Source organism: Ictidomys tridecemlineatus, unplaced genomic scaffold (genome assembly GCF_052094955.1).
Source record: "Ictidomys tridecemlineatus isolate mIctTri1 unplaced genomic scaffold, mIctTri1.hap1 Scaffold_411, whole genome shotgun sequence".
NCBI lineage: Eukaryota > Metazoa > Chordata > Mammalia > Rodentia > Sciuridae > Ictidomys > Ictidomys tridecemlineatus.
This window is the reverse complement of record NW_027522668.1, coordinates 12,757-32,607: the sequence shown is the minus strand read 5'-3', so window position 1 is coordinate 32,607 and position 19,851 is coordinate 12,757. Positions and strand designations below refer to the sequence as shown.

General features: G+C 34.4%; 1 pseudogene; it reads right to left on the bottom strand.

Moving 5' to 3' along the window:
- Positions 1–16,702, bottom strand: part of LOC144373486 (sodium/calcium exchanger 1-like) — a 61,170-nt pseudogene extending 44,468 nt beyond the window's left edge.
- Positions 16,703–19,851: the final 3,149 nt, after the last annotated feature.

Below are 19,851 nucleotides of genomic sequence, written 5' to 3'. Positions count from 1 at the left end.
CATGACTGAAACAAGTACTTCCCAGGGCTTCTAGACAAGGAGATGTTGCCAGAGGATGAAGATATTTTTAATGTGACATGTGACCATCCCATCTAAGGTTCAAATACTCCTCTGGCTCCCAGCCTCAGTCTATCAGACCAGGGTCAGCATTCAGAAAGGAACTTAGTTTTCACAGTACTCTTTGCTACTACCTTTTTAAACTTTTTCTTTTTCTTTCTCTCTCTGTCCTCTCCAGAGTTTCCTCTCAGCTGATTGATACATTGGGACAAGTCATTTAAGGACTGGGCTATGGGAGGTCTTGTGAAGAATGAAGTCCTTCTGCCCAAACTGATGAAATTGGAGTGAGGGTCCTGTCCTGGGTTAGACATCCTGTCGCTAAATTGTTCAGCAAGGGGAGCAACTGGGGTAAGGACCAGGTAAAGTGACCATAAAAAAATATATAAAGAAAAGATACACTTAGGATTTAGGATAATGAAGAAGTTCTTGGAAACAGGTCATGTGATGAACCTGTTAGCCCTTTTCTCTATTTTATTTTTCTACATTGCACTTACTTCTATCTGCTGTGTACTTTATTCAGTAGTTCTACATTTTGTCTTTCTCCCTCTGACAGATGTAAACCCTGTAAGAGCAACATCTTTTTTTCCCTTTTTACCAATGCATTTCCAGTTCCTAGAGGAGAGCCTGGCACATATAAAATGTACAGCACATGTTTACTAAATTAAAAAAAATAGTTATCATAGGGTCATGTGCTGATTCCCCAAATCTCTGATGCTGAATCATAATCTGGGACTTGGGTCTCAGCATTTGCATTGGAAAATACTCTCTGTGAAACTGATGAGCCCTAAAATGTGCAGAGTTCAGCATCAGGTTGAAAAGCCAATATCAGTGTAAGCTGAAGGAAAGGAAATAGATGTTTGAGGTTCATAGTAAAGAATCTCAGACTGGAAAAATTGTCTCTAGCATAAAGAGATGACCTGGGGCCCTGACATCTTGCCCAGCACCTGGCCCTATATCAGCCCTGGCTCAGTGATTGTATGGGCTCTGTTGAGAGAGTCCTGACCCTGGGACATCCTCAAGGAAGCCTATCTTTTCCTCCTTCGAATAATTTAAAGACATCTTGTGTAACACCAACCAAAATCATCTCCATTATAGAGTCCCTGTAAAAGAGAAAGAGAACCAAGATTTAAATTTTTATATTAACTCTGCAGACAAACATGGAAATATGGGCACGCAGAGGAATACTGGAGCAGAGAGAGTCTTCCAATAGAAATTAAAGAAAGAAGGATTCAGAGAGAAGATGCACTGATAATCTTCGGTTCCATGTGAAGTCAGTGAGGATTGTCCTTAGAATTACTGTGCCAGGGTCAGAGAGCAGGGTTTAAGGCTCTCACTTAGGGCCATTGATGGCAATGATGACTGAAATCACCAACTTGAGCATGTGCTTTGCATTCATGATTCTTGTTGTCATCTCTGACAATATTGCAAGGAGATCTGTATTATCATTCTCATTTGATAAACTAGAAAAACAAAAAGTTCTTACAAGTAAGTGGTCAAAGGTCACACAGACTTAAAAGACAGCTGGGATTTAAATGTAGGTACTTTGCGTCACACCAAAAGGATTTCTGTTGTTTGTTTCCACTGCATAGGGAAATAATGCTGTTCTTTGTGGACAAAGAGCTCTGCATTTAGATACTTAGTATAGAATGACCTCTCACACTGCCCCTGCCTCCCACCTGAATAAATGTGTTCAGACTGCATTAGTACATCCAGGGCTTTGTGTTTTTTCCATTCCTGTTTCTTGTCTCCTTTCCCAACCCCCAGTTAATAAACACTCATATTCATCAAGTAGTAAGGGAAAGATGATTCATTAGGGGGATCATCAGCTGACGTCTGCAGTCTGAAATCATTCTAAAGTCATGTAACAAACTTAAGGTTCTTCCACTTGCTCAGGAAGGAAAAAAAGGAGAAAGAAATTCTAGGATTGAAAAAGCAAAACTAATGAGGGGAATGGGATGGGAGCCATGGGAAATGATACAGAACAGTCATAACAAATCACTTAATACATCACTACTAACAAATCTATACTTTTTTTTCCCAGAATCTCAATGCAACTCACAAATTTACTTACTTAAGTCAAGACTTTTTTGTTTTAATTTTAAATTGGTCAGAAATCAAGAAAACTGCAAGAACAAAATGTCATTCATGGTTTCACCTGCTGAGATTTTCTGAGCCACTCATATGTGCCAGATGCTGTGAGGTGTCAAGGCAGGAGAGAGTCCACATACTGGGAGACACAATTGTTTAATTACTAGAGAGTCACAGGAGAAGGGAGACATCCCTGGCCTTCAAACTGTTGCATCATTGAACATTCAACTGAACTACCCATTTCCCAAGTAAGTGTCTGGGGTCTTGGGTTACTAGAACCAGGATTCTAGAAACTTCAGATCCTTCAGTCTATGGCTCTATAAACAAGAGATTTCAAATATAAACTTGAAATCTTAGAGCACGACCTTGGAACATCTCCTCTGGACTCTGAAATTTCCAGAGTCCAGTGAAAATGAAAAGGTAAAGTTTCTAAGCTGCAAAGCCTGAGTTAAAATGTAAAGGACCAGGCATTGTAAACCTGCTTCTAAACTGCAAAGCATGGGTTAAATTCCTGAGGCAGTTAAGACAAGGCCCTACTGGCCATTTAGTTGATTTATAGCCTAGGACTCTGTGCAGCTTGTCACGTAGACATTCAGGGCCCGAACCAACCAGTTTAAATGTAACCCCCTCCTTAGGAAAGACCTATCACTCCAGTCAGCCCTAGTCCCGTCAATGAATGTACTAATCAAGTCTAAGAATTATTGTTTGATTTTCCCATGGTGTATGATGATTTGTTAAAAGAGACTGTGATGTATGCAAAGCCCTTACTGTCCCCAAAAAGTATACTTAAGCACTGCTCAACCGCTGCCCCGGGCTCTGGGCTGCTCTATCTTCCTGAGTGAGCCTGGAGCCTCAGCATGCTGAATCAGGATCCTCAATAAAAATCCCCTTATGCTTATTGCATGAAGCCGGTCTCTTATGGTCTCTTCCTCCGACGTTTCGCCGGTCCCTTACAATAACTATTTTAGGTAATAATCTGTTCATTATCATCCCTGAAGAGACAGAACAATCTTTCTTTGATGTTTGATATTATAAGGAAAAGAAACAAGGTCATATGCATTCTTTTATATATAATGCATACAAAAATATCTCCTACCTTAAAATATGTTCTATGCTAGCTGCTGCCATTTATACTTAAGAAACTTTTATATAGTGTGTCCTCTCCATATTTCTAGGTTTGGAGTGAAGGACCCTTCTTGTACTCACCAAGAAGTTAGTGAGTGGCCTTAATGTACAAACACCTTCACAGACACTTCAGGAATTACAAAGATAATTGATACAAGATCCCTGCATTAAGGAATTCCCAGTTTCTGTGTGAAAGCTACCATTAGTGACCATTAATAGTAAAGAGAATAAGGACAAATGTATAAAGGAGGAAATGAGAAGAATGACAAAGCTGGAAATGTTAGAGGACATTCTAGAGGGAAGAAATGATGTGAAAAAGGCACAGAGCAATGCTTCTCCAACTTTAGCTCCCTAGCAATCACCTGGGAACAGCATTACAATGCAGACACCTGGGCCCTATCTTCTGATTTATAACAAGTATAAAGAGAACCCCCATATTTGTATTTCAACAAGCACCAGGGTACTTCTGAGAGAGTGGTCTTGGATCATCCCTTGAGAAGCACCGGTGTAAAGGGTAGAAGGGCATAAAGGAAAAAAGAGAAGCCAGGAGACAGCAGAACTGGTGGAAACCAGCTGCCGGGCAAAAATATGTTCTGGGAGGCCCTGGAAGGAAGCTAATGCCTAAAAATCAGAGGGCAGAGTTTTCTAGTATCCAGAAGAAAATAATGTGAAATAATGCCTCTCGCAAACTGGAATTCTAGGCAGGACTGAAATATGAGAGGCCTGTGCATGTGTTCCTGGGAGTCGGGGGTTGGCTCTGAAGGAAAGGGGAGAAGGGACCCTAATTAGGAGTCCCATGGCCCACAAAGAGATTAAAGTACTGAGGTAATTATGAAGCACCTACTTCATGCATGTGGGTTACTTCTGCCTCCTCTGAGCTGACACAGACAAGAATTTCCAAGACATTCTCTCATGTGAACGAAGACTCAGGATAAACAGAAATCTTCAGAGACCTCTCCGGTTTTTACATGCAAGCCCTAAGTAGAGGCAGAAAACATGCAGAACTCCCAGACAGGAAGCCTTGGATGACAGGAAAGCTGCGCTCCTTAAATTACAGGCATTTTATGGGGTATCCCCTGCACCCCCTTGTCACTTCAACTGAAGAGTGAATCTGATCTAGGCAGTCACTCTTGCTTTCTAGTGTGCCTCTTGGAACTAGGAATGTTGAATTCGGAATTAAATTTCAAGCTGCATGATAGGAACATCCAGAATGACTTTTTTTTTCTTTTAAAATCTTTTTTTAACAAGAAAAGCCACAGTGTTGTGAGCAGAGGCTGGTGAATTTCATGAGCTTTCCCACTGTCATAAGTTTCAGCTTCCAGTAGATAGGTTTCCTGGAAACCTATCAACTTGATGTTTGTGAGTCTTTCAGATTTTCTTGTATAGTCTCAACTCACAGTCCTTGAAAGAAAAGGATGCTCTTGAGAAGAGGAGAAGTAGGAAGTAAAAATAAATATTAAGACAAAAAGTCAAGTGAATATGCTCACTTAATGGTGCCCCTTCATCAAAATTCTATGCTACAGTTTTCTAACCTTCCTGACAATATGCTCAATGGCTTGGCTGTAAATTCAGACAAAATCAGTTAATTTTAAAAAAGGGAAATCAGCTTAGAGGGGAATTTGTCAAATCTTATAATTTAGAAAGCACAAATGGACTTGCTTACATAGAAGTCTAGGCCCTTACTTTTGGAGATTTTCTTATTGGTCAGAGGTTGGATCTGAACACTGTGTGAGAGAGGTTGCTTTAATTTTTGTTTTTTAAAGCTTTATGTTTTTTATGTTCTCTGTATGGTTCTAAGGTTCAACCAGGGATGAACTTCAGTGAGTGAAAGGTGAACCAGCTAATTGATGGTAAAGGCGCATGAAAAAGCCCTCTTCTATCCACTTAAGTATATTTTCTATTCTGCTGTTCCACTCAATATTAATATTTAACAGAATATAAAAATTAAGACTTTTTGGAAATTTAAAAGACCATAGGACCTCAAAGAAGCAGAAATAGGTATTTTAATTCTCCTGACAAGGATTTATAAACAGAATAAACAGATTGAAAATTATGATCAAGAAAGTCCTGTTCCATGGCTGCAGGGCCTGTGACTGTCTTGTTGAACACTCTATCTCCAGCATCAAGCCCATTGTTTTTTATATGGTAGATGAATTAACAGAACAAATCCCACCTACCGTATGGGGACTTGTCTGTGTAGAAAGGAGATGGCTTTTGTTTTCAGGGTGAAATAAACTCTCTGGTTCCTGTCCAGTGGAATTGCAACTTAATACCAACTAGCTCCTGGTAACTGCAGTGTGGGCCCTGGTTAACAACTGACATAATCCCCATATCCACACCCACAGTCCTGCCTGGCCACCTACTCTGTGATGTCTGGCAGATTATCTGTTACACTGAAGGAGGATGAACTGTACAGAGATGGCAGTTAGACCCAGCCTCAGGCTAGAGCTTGTAAAATGATCCTTTTTCAGTTATCTCAGGAATTAATTTTAAAGCTTTTATTTGTTCCAATTTGTTCATCTGTTCATAAACAAGTCAAAGATCTCTTATTTCATCTATTAAGAGAGAGTCATTAATCATGCATTTTATGTTTTATGCTTGAATTGTTAAAAAATATTTTGAAGACTCAACTTTCTGATAATGTTTAAAGTCAGTTACCAAATAACTCATTAAAGTTTGATGGGACAGAGAAAAATAAATTTCTCTTAAATAAATAAAATTCATTTCTTCTTGTGTTCATTTAACAAATATTTATGAGGACCTGGTCTTTGCTCTGCATTGTCCTTCCAGACACTAGAAAGACAAAGAAAAAAAAAAAAAAAAACACCAGTGCAGTTCCTATTCCTTTGCGACTTACATTCTAGAGGAAAAACAACAGGCAGTAAGCAAAATGAACAAATTAGCACATTAGAAATTTTCATATGTAAATTTGATGATGAAAACAATCAAACAAAGAAAATGGAACACAGAGTTTTGAGAATAAGTACTAGTTGAGGTGGTCAGCTTTGCAGAGACTTGAATATAGTTAAGATTTTCTATTAACAGTGCCATTATTATTAATTTTTGAGTCCCAAACAGAATAAATGATAAAGCATAGGTTTGTTTAAGATTCTTTTGGAATTTCCACCTTAATGTCACTGGACTTTATTACTGTTATCAATAGGGGCTTGGACAGGAATTTCACCTCTGGGTTCAGGAACACATCATATTATATCAATCTAATGGTTATCCCAAAAAAGCAGACTGGGCCCAAGGATTGCACATAAATAATGACTCCATTCAAAGGCACACCCCTTTGATTTTATTTAAAGAGTAGCCTCTTATTAATACCTGAATGGCCAATTTTTCAAAAATGAGCTCTAATTAGTGGAACTCTTACTCCAAAGTCAATGGCACTGGTGAGAAGTCAGAGAATCTCATGTGTATAGTCTAATGATGGTTCAATGCCTTTTTTTTTCCAGAATTCTGCCACCCATCCTTTCCTTCTCTATTCTAATCTGAAATTCCACAATAAACACACACAAGACTGATGGTTCATCTACAATTCAGACACATACTCTTACACAAATACATTGCCATTCATATTCATGATGTTTAACTTGGCTGCCTATTTAATTACTAAAATGGCCATATCAAAATTTGCATGTGTGCATGGAAATAAAAGCTGAGCACTTACATTTTAAAATTTTATTCAATATAATTTTTTTTATTTCTAGGTTTTTATATACTTAGTTACAAGTCTACTTTAAGGTTAAATAAGATTTTGACCCAATATTGCTCTTTTGGAAAATGAATAATATTAGATTTAAAGCCTAAAAGATATAAATTATGTATCTTATGAATTTTAAGAGAGATTTTTAACTTTTTATCAAAAGTCAAGTTCTGATTAAAAACTGAGGGAAGGTAGAACTTGGATGGAAAATTATTTAAGACCTCAAAATGCCTACATAACTCATAACATTGAGGTAGATGCTATGATTATCCTAACTTCATTAAGTTCCATGGAAGCAAGGACTTGGCCTATTCACTCTGTACTCCACACCTAGTATAGGGCCTAGCACACAGACGTTGATCAAGCAAAGTGATTAAAGGACCCAAAGAAATTTTTAGACACAATTAAAAGTTTAAAAAACCCAGAAAAGTATCCCAGGCTGTGCATTGGCAAAGCGTGGCTGAACCAAGACCTCAGTACCAACATGCAGAGTAGACTCAACTCTAAGACACCCTTAGCACCAAAATGCAACAAGTAACCTCAGCTTAGCAACCATCAAGTGTGCAGGAGACAGTGGCTGGATCAACCGGCACCAGTGACCAGACAGCTGTCAGGTCTATGGTGAGCTGGGATTCTTTTTCATAGTTTTAACTAATTAGTGCTTGATCATTAATTTTAATTCAATTCCAAAATCCCAAAGACAATTCTTCACAGAACTAGAAAAAGCAACCATGAAATTCATGTGGAAAAATAAGAGATGCAGATAGCCAAAGCAATACTAAGCAAGAAGAGAGAAGTAAGACACATCATAATAGTATAGCTTTAACTGTACTACAGAGACATCATAACAAAAACAGCATTGTATCCTCATCAAAATAACACAGAGACTAATGAATGGTACAGAATAGAAGACAGAGAAAACTCACAAAAACACAGTTATCTCAAACTAGACCAAGGCGCCAAAAACATACATTTAAGAAAAAAAAAAAATGCCTATTCAACAAATGGTAAATGGTGCAGGGAAAATTGAAAAGCCATATAAAGTAAAAAGTAAAGCCCTCTCTCTCACTCTGCACAAAACTCAATTGAATATAGATCAAAACTTAGGCACTAGAACAGAGATCCTGAGCAAAATAGAAGAAAAAGTAGGCCTAAATCTTCACTATGTCATCCTAAGATCTGACTTCCTTAAAGAGACTCCTACATTCCAAGAAGTAATTTCAAGAATCAATAAACAGGATAGATTCAAATTAAAAAGCTTCTTCTCAGCAAAGGAAACAATCAATAATGTGAAAAGAGAGCCTACAGAATAGGAGAAAATCTTTACCACATGCACCTCAGAGCATTATTTTCAAGGATATATGCAGAACTCAAAAAACATGACACCAAAAAAACAAATCACCAAATCAATAAATGGGCTAAGGAACTAACAGACACTTCACAGAAGAAGCAACACAAACCTTTTTCTAAGATAATATTTATTCCGGTATTGAACCCATTTTTATTGAACATTTACCAATTTTCCAGATGATGATATTTCCTACTAGATCTAGGGGGAGGAGAAACAGAGAAGTGGCATTGCAGAAATAACATAATAGAAACCAGAAGCAAGAAGTTTAAAAAAAAAAAAAAAAAGAATGTCTCTTCTATACAGTTAACTATTCTCAAGTGTTTCCTCTCGTCCTCTTCCCCCCAAATGTAAGAAATACAAAGGTAAAGTCTCAAACAGACTGAAACTAGCAGCAGATAAGAAATTTAAAGAAATATTTGGAAAACAACTAGTGGAACAGATTTGATAGAGAAAGCTTCAATCTAAGAGGCAACTACAGGACAGTAAGAAATGAGGAAAAATACTGGATTCATAAGCAGCAGAGTCTAGAGATAAAAAAAAGATCTGAAAATAAGGGTCTTATAATTAAACTTCTACTATTTGTATAAATAGTACACACAAACTTTTTTCCTCCCCAATCCCAGTGTCAGCCTTTCTATTGTTTAATGACCAGACTATATATATATATATAAAAAAAAATCATCAGATGAGAGGAAAACCTCACATAATTTTAAAACAAATTCTCCAAACAAAAGCAGATTTCATAGGTCAAAACACTAAAAAGAAAATGCTAATAGACTTAGAAAAAGTAAAAGATAAATATAAATTCTTCTGAAATAATACTGTTGAGTCAGAGACAGATAAGAGAGAGAGAGAGAGAGAGAGAGAGAGAGAGAGAGAGAGAGAGAGAGAAGAAAAAAAGAGTTTATTACTTCATTTTTGTTTGCATTAGTTCTCACTGCCTCCAATCTCATAGAGTAACACAAAGGCCCATCATGGATGCCTACACTTACAGTCGCCTGTGTTACAGGAGAGAAACACTGTGTTTGGGAGGACTGTTAACAAGCCTGTGCTCTGTGCTTTAGTTGTCTGAGACATCTAACTCCTTAAAGCTTATCGCTATACACAAAACCCTGAGAAACTGCACAGGCAAAAGAGCAGCCAGGCCTTTTGTGGCCTACCCAGGAAAAATGTGCAGGATGCTCAGGGTACATGGTACACATATTTGTCCAACCAACAGTATTCACCCCAAAAAGAAAAAAAGATGTAAAAAAAATGAAGGAAGAAAAGGAATAAAGGAATATAAGAAACAAAGTAAAAGATAGCTCAAATTAAATATGAACATTAGAAGATAGTTTTTAAAAATTCATAGAACAAAAAAGACAGAGGTAGAATGTAACTGGAAGAGGGAAGAAAGTAACCTGGAACTATAATCCAATAAACCACCTCAAAACAAGGCTAAATGCATAAATAACAACAACAACAAAAACAAAAATAGATAAATGAGGTTATGCAGAACTAAAAAGCTTCTGGGCAGTACAGGAAATAATTGACACAGTGAAGACACAACCTACAGAATGGGAAAAAATATCTGGAAACTATCTGACAAAGCATTAATATCTAGACTATATAAGGAACTCAACAGCAATAAAAAAATCAAATAGTCCAACATAAAAATGGGCAAATAAATTGAGTAGAGTATCTCAAAAGATGCAGACAAAGGTCCTCCACATCAGTAGAGATATAGGAATAAAATCCAAACCACATTCTGAGATATTTCACCTAAGATATGGCTATAATCAAAAAGATAAAACAAGTTCTCTCGAGGACATAGGGAAAAAGGTACCCTTAGACACTGTTGGTAGAAATATAAATTAGTAAAGCCACTATGAAAAATGGTGTGATGATGCCTTAAAACAAAAAAGAAAAAAAGAAAAGAAACACAACTATTGTGTGATGCAGCTATCCCATTCATAAATTTTTATTCAAAGGCAATGAAATATCAAATAGATACCTGCTCTCCCATATGTATTATAGCACTATTCAAAATAGCCAGGATATAAAATCAACCATTCATTAATGAGTAAAGAAAATACAGTAGATACACACAATGGAGTACTAGTCAGTCATCAAAAGGACACAGTCCTGTCATTTACGTATGAATACAACTGGAGGTTAGTAATGTTGAGCATTAGGCAAGCACACAGAAACAAGGACCAAATATGATTTCACTAATATGAAGAATATAAAAAAGGTAAACTGACATAAACTGTTAGCAGAATAATTATTATCAGAGGGCAGAGGGTGAGACTGGGGTTTATGGAGAAACTGCTTAATAATTTTCATTTATAGCCAGATAAGAGATATGAATGTTGGTTTTCTATTTTACATTATGATTATAGCTAATAGTAATGTATCACATAGTCCTAAATAGCTAGAGGAAAGAATTTTGAATTTTATCATGAAAGAATGATAAATGTTTGAGAAGATAGGCAATCTAAGTATCATAAACTATATGAAAAAATATAACAAAATACCCTCTTGTACATCACAAAATATACAAGCATTTTTACCAATCAACAGAAAAGCTTTTTAAGACATTCTTTGGGAGGAAAAAAGAAACAGATGAAGATTTTAGATATAATTAAAAGAGACTACACCTTCAAATTAGAACGATTTCCCAGGTTTTGAATAAGAGGAATGAAAAAAAGACCAACATCAAGAAACACTGTGATATTTCAAAACACTGGATTAACAGAAGATTTTAAAGGTTTTCACAGAAAAAAAAGTTCATAACTGGCAAACAGAAAAATTGGATATTTGGTCACTTACAATATTAGACTCTGACAGATAAAACAAGTCCTTCAGAGTTCTGAAGGAATATTTTCCATTTAAAATTCTACAATGAGACAATCAAATTTGAAATAAACATGTTGAAATGTAAGGGATCTAAAGTTTACCTCCTGCACATTTCTTTAGGAAAGAAATTACATTAAGATAATCAAGAGAAAAGACAGCATAATGAAAAAGTGAGAAAACATGAGACAATGAGAGAAACATTATCAGAGGGGATGAAAAAGCAAGTAAAAATGTGGTGAGATAGAAAAGGTAGAAGATGTGTAAAAAAGCTGTAATCTAATTCTGAAGCTATGAAGTTGTCACTACAAATTAGAATAGGAATTTAACTGTACCTATAGATGAAGAGAATAGATGCTAGACAATAATTAAAATCAGAAATTGCTGTAATATTTACTATATTTAAGGAAGACCTATTTGCTACCACAAAAGGAAAAGAAGCAAACAATGAACATTAAGAGGCAAGGTCAAGAAAAAAGGCAAATTAAAATGGAGCATAATTTCCCTCAATCGAAGAAAACAATTAGTTATTCTGAATGCTGTCTTTTGTTTGGGGCAGGTGTCATACACAACTGTCCTACAGAAAAGTAGGACATAAATATAACCTCCTATTTTTGAAAAAAATGCTATTATGTGGAAATACATAATGTAAGTGCTGTTTATATTTTTTCACATTTGTTAATTCTCTCTAACGACAGGGAACAGATATATTATGCTTAAACTCTAGAATGAAAATATATTAACTATGACAATATAGAAGTATTGCTGACAAAATTTGGCAGGTAAAAGAAAAAGAGAAGAAATGATCGGGAAGGTTGTGCTTACTCATCTTTATGTCAAAATCAGAAAACCAATAAGTGTCAGCTACAGTTAATGGACAAGACATAACAAGAATGCTATTTATTGTTACAATGTTAATCAAAAGCAGAAATAAAATGTAATAAAAATCAGAAGAGGTGAGAGGATTTAAGTCTTAACCTATCACAGCAAGAAATGTAAACATAAATTCACTATATTAAATACTGCTTTAAGAATAAGATTTAGACTATAATCCCAGTGGCTCAGGAGGCTAAGGCAGGAGGATCACGAGTTCAAAGCCAGCCTCAGCAACTTAGAGAGGCCCTAAGCAATTTAGATCCTGTCTCAAAATAAGATATAAAAAGTGCTGAGATTCCACCTTCTGGGTGCCCTTCTTCCTCCGGGAGAAGTCTTTTCTTCTGTCCTTTAATAAATAAGTCTTTTCTTCTGTCCTTTAATAAACTTCTAATCTCTACTCTGAAAAAAAAAGTGCTAAGGAGATGGCTCAGTGGTTAAACACCCCTGGTATCAAAAAAAGGAACAAGATTTAGAGACATGAGGAGAAAAACAAAAAGAAAACACACAAAAAAACAGTAATCATCTCTGCAGATCTTACAAACAGGTGAGTTGCAACGGTCAAAGACTGCAGTTCTTCATTTTAGTTCCTTTTTCTTTTCTTCTTTTATTAATTAAAAAGGAGCATGCAGTATAGCTGATGATTAAAGATGATTTTAAGAAAACTGAATATGAGCAGTGCTATAATCTGAGATTACTTAGCATAAAGTAAATATTTTAAGGACACCATTTTCTCAAAGCATAGTACAAAAACTGACCACTGTAAAGAATACTGTAAGACTGCATTTTGCTTAGTACAAAGAAATATACAAAGGATAGATTTTGTAATATTTTCTATGAAAATGGTTACAAATTTTGAAAATATTGATAGTTTAATAAAATTTAAATCACTGCTAATTCCCTGAAAAAATATTTACTTAGCATGAAAAAGAAAGGTGTAAGCTAGTCTCCAAGGTCTCTGCTCTTACAGAGTTGATGTTTTAGAAGGAAGACACATAATAAATATCTAAATGAATAAATAAAGATAATTAAAAGGTAAGATATATGCTGACAAAAAATAAGCAGTATGACAGAGAAACTGATGGTGTAGTCTTAAAAGGCTGTTTAGATGATGCCACTAAAGGTGAAATCCTAAGAATGAGAAAGAGTCATCACTGAAAACAGCTGGAAAGTGAACATTTCAGACATCAAGAATAGCAAGCATAAAGGTCCAAAGAGAGAAAGAACTTAAGATGCTGGTACAATGAAGCTGACATATGAATGAAAATGTGCTGTTTCTTAGTGGAATACATGCAGAATGAATAGCTTGGGCCCTCTCTAAGTGCTACTGTTCCTCTTACAATCCTACAATAAAAACTGAATCAAAACCAACATAAGTCCTAGTTTGTTTTTATTTTTGTCCAATGAAATACAATATTACTCATAAGAATTCATCACTGATTATTAAAGGAAAAATATATAACTTCACACAGTGAATTAGCATGGACAACATCTGATATACTAATAAACCTTAAGAGATACCAATACTACTATTAAACAATACTACAAGGATAGCATTTTAATTAAGAAAACAGTATATAAACAAAATTGCTTTATTAGGGTATTTCATTAAAAACATTTTAACTTTTAAAATAAAACCTAGGAAAATAGAAAATCGGCAAAAACTAGCATCCTTGTAATAATATACAACAAAATAAAAATGTTTTAATTTCAACAAATTATCAGGATGAAAATAACCCTAGTTTAGATTTTTCAACATCTGTGTATAACATCTTATGTTATAACCTGAGACAGGGATAACCTAGGATAGACCTACAAAAATCTAGTAAGTATACATTCATGCATTTATTAATCCACAAATCCATATTAGCACAAGTGATTTGCCTGGTAATAATGCTGGAGTGAATAATAAATGCAAAGTCCCTGATAGATCTCAAGGAGCTTACATTCTTGTAAGAGTCTGCATGCAAATAAACACCAAGTATCAGATAATAATATATATACCTATTTTTTTAGTGTCTTCATTTTATTTTTATGTGGTTTCGAGGCTCAAGCCCATTGCGTCATATAGGCTAGTTGAGCACTCTACTACTGAGCCGTAACCCCAGCCTCATATGCATCTTTTAAAAATAATATCAGAGTCTTTTTTATTTACACAATATCTTTTCTTATTTATTTTTATGTGGTACTGAGGCTCAAACCCAGTGCCTCACATGTGTGAGGCAAGCACTCTACCACTGAGCTATAGCCCCAGCCACTCATGTGTACTCCTAATTAAAAAAAAAAAAGAAACATGGTAGAGTAATGAGCAAAGAAGATGAATTTTGCCTTCAAACTCTATATTTTGTATGATTCAATTTTTTTAGATTTAAGTGCTCAATAACCAAATTGTAGATGTTTCTCTATTCCTAAATCCTGAAAAACTTTCCTACTACCTATATAATATAGAAGACAATTCGCAGAAGTGAAGATCTTCTATACTCCAGACACAGCTTTGGATAATCTATCTGTACATACCACATTCAAGAAGTCTGTTTCATGAACATACCAGGTCCATTCTTATCCCATGTATTAAAAATTTCGCTTAGAATGTGCTGTCTTCCTTCAAGGCTCACTCAAAAACTGTCTCTTCCTCAAACGTCACTTCAAATTATCTCTACCTACTTGCTGATGTGACTGATTGAAACAAAAATTCTCACAGTTACTGCATACTACTATTTATTTTATGCACAGATCTGTTTTGTACATAGTGACTGTCCAATGCCTAGCACCTTGTATAAAACAGACATCAATGAAGTTTTGCTGATAGTGATGGTAAATAATGTACTTTCCTTACCACTGTATCATAAATTAAGAAGTCTGACTAAAAGCCCAAGCTAGATTTATGTTACTCTATTTAGGTTCTTGCTGGGAAAGAATAATTCCCTAGTCAAAGCCTCTACCTTTATGAAGATTGTTCAAGGAAGGAAAAGACATATACTGTAATATATAAATAAGACATATATATGCAAAAAAGAATGAAGATTTGTAGGTGCTATTTATCATAAAAAGGAAGATGGGATAATAGTAGAATGTAGTTAAGAGTTAATGTGAAAAAAATCTGAAAAATAAGTTTTTTTAAAAGTGTAAAAGTATAATAAGAAAGAAAGAACAGGGAATGAGTAGTATAGATAGTATTAAGTAACAGAAATAGTATTAATAAAAATTACTCACTCTGAAATGTTTCTTTTCTTTTTTTAGTTATAGGTGGACACCATACCTTTTTATTTTATTTACATGGTGCTGAGGATCCAACTCAAGGCCTCACACATGTGAGACAAGTGCTCTACCACTGAGCCCCAGCCCCAGCCCTCTGAAATGTTTCTTAATGTGTTCAAATAACAGGATAAACTTCATGTTAGAAAGTAAGACTGTAAATGTTAAAATAAGACCAAGACTTTAATTCCATAAATAGTGAACAATTTCATATTGTTTTTGAAAGAAGTGAATTATACAAAATACTATTTTTAAAAACACTCTTCCTTGCAACCATGCATGTAATATATTGAGGGAGAAGTAAATAAATGTTTGGAATTCAACTAAATATTATTATAATGGCCTAGTGGGGAAAACATAGGTTATTAAAATAATATATAAACATGTTTTCTATTTTGTACATACTCTCCTTTGGTATCTAGAAGGGCAAAACATCCAGTAAAATCTTCTAGGAATATCTCTACCATAATAAATAAAGAATTTTATAGGAAGCAAAGTAAAAAACATTCTTTCCAACTAAAATAAAATACTTAGTGAAAATTTAATACCAACAAAGTAAATGGGGACTTTCTTCCAATGTGTGTAATTTATTAGCAATAAGAGCAGCAAGCAAATCTGGGTCATTAAATATGATTTGATGAGCCTGAGAAATATAATTTAATATTAATGACATATGTTCAGAGTACAAAAGATTTAGTAGAAAATATGTGCCCCAGTGAAGACCCTATCCTCTATTCATCCTTACTCCATTATCCCTTATACTCCCCCCTTCCAATTTCTTAATGTTTAATGGGGGATAGAGGAAACCTAATAAGAGATGGCTTAAGAATCTTAATTCAGTGAATTCTCGCATATGGATTCTATGTTTATGTCAGACTAAACTAATATTACAAAGTAAGACATTACTAGTGCTTTTTAGCACACTTCAGACCTCAATGTCATTTTAAATTGAAAAGTGAAAAACTACAAGCATTCCACATAGTTAAGTCAAAATAACTACATTTCCAACACGGCTAACTGAAAAATATTTCATGTTAATGATCACAGGAACATTCATGGCCAAATCCGATGAATTTAGGGTTTTCTAATATATTTGCATACAGCCTGAAGAGGGCAGTCATGCTGCATCACAAGGATCAAGGAGTGCTTAAGCAGTAACTGCTGGGTACTGTTAAGTTAAATTTGTTATATTGAATATTCTCCATTTTTTATTATGGGAACAAGACAAAACATCAGTGAACTCAAATGCTATAATTTTTCTATTATAATTCTTTTTAAAAGGTTATGTAGGGCTGGGGATGTGGCTCAAGCGGTAGCGCGCTCACCTGGCATGCGTGCGGCCCGGGTTCGATCCTCAGCACCACATACAAACAAAGATGTTGTGTCCGCCGAAAACTAAAAAATAAATATTAAAAAAAAAAGGTTATGTAAAACTACAAAGGATTATTAAATCATCTATAGTAGTATACATTTAATATTTCTCATGATGAATGTAATTTTTATCTTTAAAGCTCTTGAAGGAATGTTTTAAAAAGTATGGTAAGTATGGTTTCTCTTTTTAATATTAACCAAACTATCAAAAATAATATTAATAAAACTAGGAATATCCAGGAACAGATTCATATTAAAATCCTAGAATAATAAGCCTTTTTAGTTATAGATTTACAAATTATATACAGACATAAATATAGGTTAGTTATACAAAAGTAAGACTTCATAAAACTCAGAATTAATAATTTCTATTGATAGTGACATACATAGATCTGAAGTGAGAAGACTTACCTAATATTTAAGGTTCTGGTGCTCTTGAGTAGGGGAGAAAAGACAGAAATGGGGGATTAACAGTATCCTATGCAATACTCTGTGCTATACATACTTAGGGTAAGCAGTTGAATATACTCAAATATATTAAACAAACCCAATGCCACTACAGAGCTGATGAATCAACAGCTCACTGCCATTTTGCAACTAACCACATAATTTACTTGTTGGTTAGTAAATAAAGAGTTGTGTCTATTACAACTTTGTTTCTTGTGTATCCATTTTTTTCCATTATCAGACCTAAACAGATAAAAACTGTTTTACCCAACTCATTCAACAAGTGTATATAACCTATTATATATGCATACTATAGATAGAAGAATTATATTATGTATTTGATAAATATTTGCATAACTAATAATAAAGATTAATAATGGCTGAACCAAAATGAATTAATTCATGTGGGAATGGGGTAGACACAGGCACTTGCTTCAATATACTTCAATACTTTATACAAACACTTAAAAATATTAAATAATGAATACAAAAAATGAGTTCAAAACAATGTAATAAATCTTATTATGATAATGTAAGTAGACACACTCATGGTATTTATAATGTATCTATTGAATAAATGAATTAATGCATTAACTTACACCTTAAATCCTCTAGAATTACCCAACAAATCTATGCTTTAGATTCATGTGCTAAAGAACAGAATATAGGCAGACTTTAAACAACTTCACTGAAATGAGTCAAAAAAGCAGACAAAAAATCATAGAAACCGTGTCCCAAGAGATGGAGATCATATGCTGTCTACCTGACTGAAAGTATCAAAATCATCAGCAATATTCATTGTAGTATATGCCAGGAATCCGTTTATGTTTTATACATATTTAATTTAATCTCCATTCTTTTTTATGCTTTCCTCATCAAATGTATTTTGTTTTTGGTAGACCACTGTATCATATATGTTAGTAAATTATAGTGTGTTTATTTACAGGGTACAAAGCGATGCTATGATTTTTAATACAATATAGAATAACTAAATCAAATTAAGACTTCCATCACCTCAAATTAGATGTTTTATTTTTTAGAGCAGTTAGAGGTTCATAGAAAAACTAATTAAAAGGTACAGGGATTCACATATTATTTTAAAACAATTCTGGGACTACTGGTGTACCAATTAACCATTTGATTATATGTATTATATATGTTATATAGTAAACTGATCTTGTTTACTATATAACATATATATTACGAGCAACTTTTTTTTATCCAGTACTATTGCTCTACCTAGATTCTGAATACTAGAGTACCCATAAGAATGTCTTAATGCTAAACACTGAAGGAATATTCTTACTTTCTCTTCCCTCAGTTATACTGAAGTATAACTGTCTTCAAAAAATACTGCACCTAGCCAGGCATGTTGGCACACCCCTGTAATCCCACTGGCTTGGGAGGCTGAGACAGGAGGACAGCGAATTCAAAGCCAGCCTCAGCAAAATCCAGGTGCAAAGCAACTCAGTGAGACCCTATCTCTAAATAAAATACAAAACAGGACTGGGAATGTGGTTCAGTGGTCGAGTGCCCCTGAGTTCAGTCCCCAGTACTATTCCCCCCACCAAAAAAAATACTGCACCTAATTAATATCCATAGTCTATACAATTTGGTGAGTTCATATATAATTATACTTGTGTTACCATCACCACAGTCGAGGCAATAAATAAGAATTTCTATGACTTTCAAAGGTTTTCTTGTATCACTTTGTGTCCTTGCTACAGGGGGTTGCTTTTGCTAAGGCTTTATGATACAGGTACTATTTTTATCCTCATTTCCTATGAGGAATGTAAAGCAGTTTGTCTATGTCTCATGGCCAAGAATTAGTGGTGTAAAAAAGACTCAAACTCAGAAAGACAACGCTGACTATACCTGTTGCTATAGGTAGAGATTATACATTTAATTCACAGTGTTGTTTCCAGTCCACATAAACCAGAAATAATGTGAAATTATTTTTTAAGCAAATCCTTGAACATATATATTATATTAGTTCTAAGAATGGGTTTCAGTAATATATATTTTAGCCAGCTTTCAAAATACCATTTAAGCATACAGAAGAGAGGATAGCTGGTATAAAAGAATGCTGGAGGAAAAAAATGGAAAGTTTTCTTTTCATAATATAACTCATCTGATTAGATTGTAGGTTTTATTCTTCAGTTAAATATATCAGTCTATGTTCAAATGAAAAATAATGTGCAATATTATAACAATTTAGCATAAAATTCAACAAACTTAAAACTTACCACCATAACACTATCATGACTTGTAAGCAACGTAATACAAATCCATTATTAACACTAAGTCAAACACTAAGTAAGGACAGAGAACTAGCATTTGAATTCTGAAAATATGGACTTGTATAGTAAGTAGGCTTTGCACTTCATAATGTATAAACTTGGATAAGTTATATAAATTTGTTTATTGTTTTTCTCTTTTTAGCATATAATACTAATAATTAAGAGGAGTCCCAAGAATAACAAAGCATGAGACAAATCAAATTCTTTAGAAAATGACAAAGATTATGCAAATCTTGGTGTATTCATCATCTACCTTAAAATCCATTTACTATATATTTGGAATTTTAAAATTTTGTAGCCAGTTAAAACTTTCTCCCTCACTCTCTGCAGCAGACCTCAAAGTTTTCAATTTCCCCAATAAAGTGACTTATTCTCAGTACAGAATTTTTTAATGTGCTCTTTATCCCTTCTCCTAAACTAACTTACTATTGCTACAG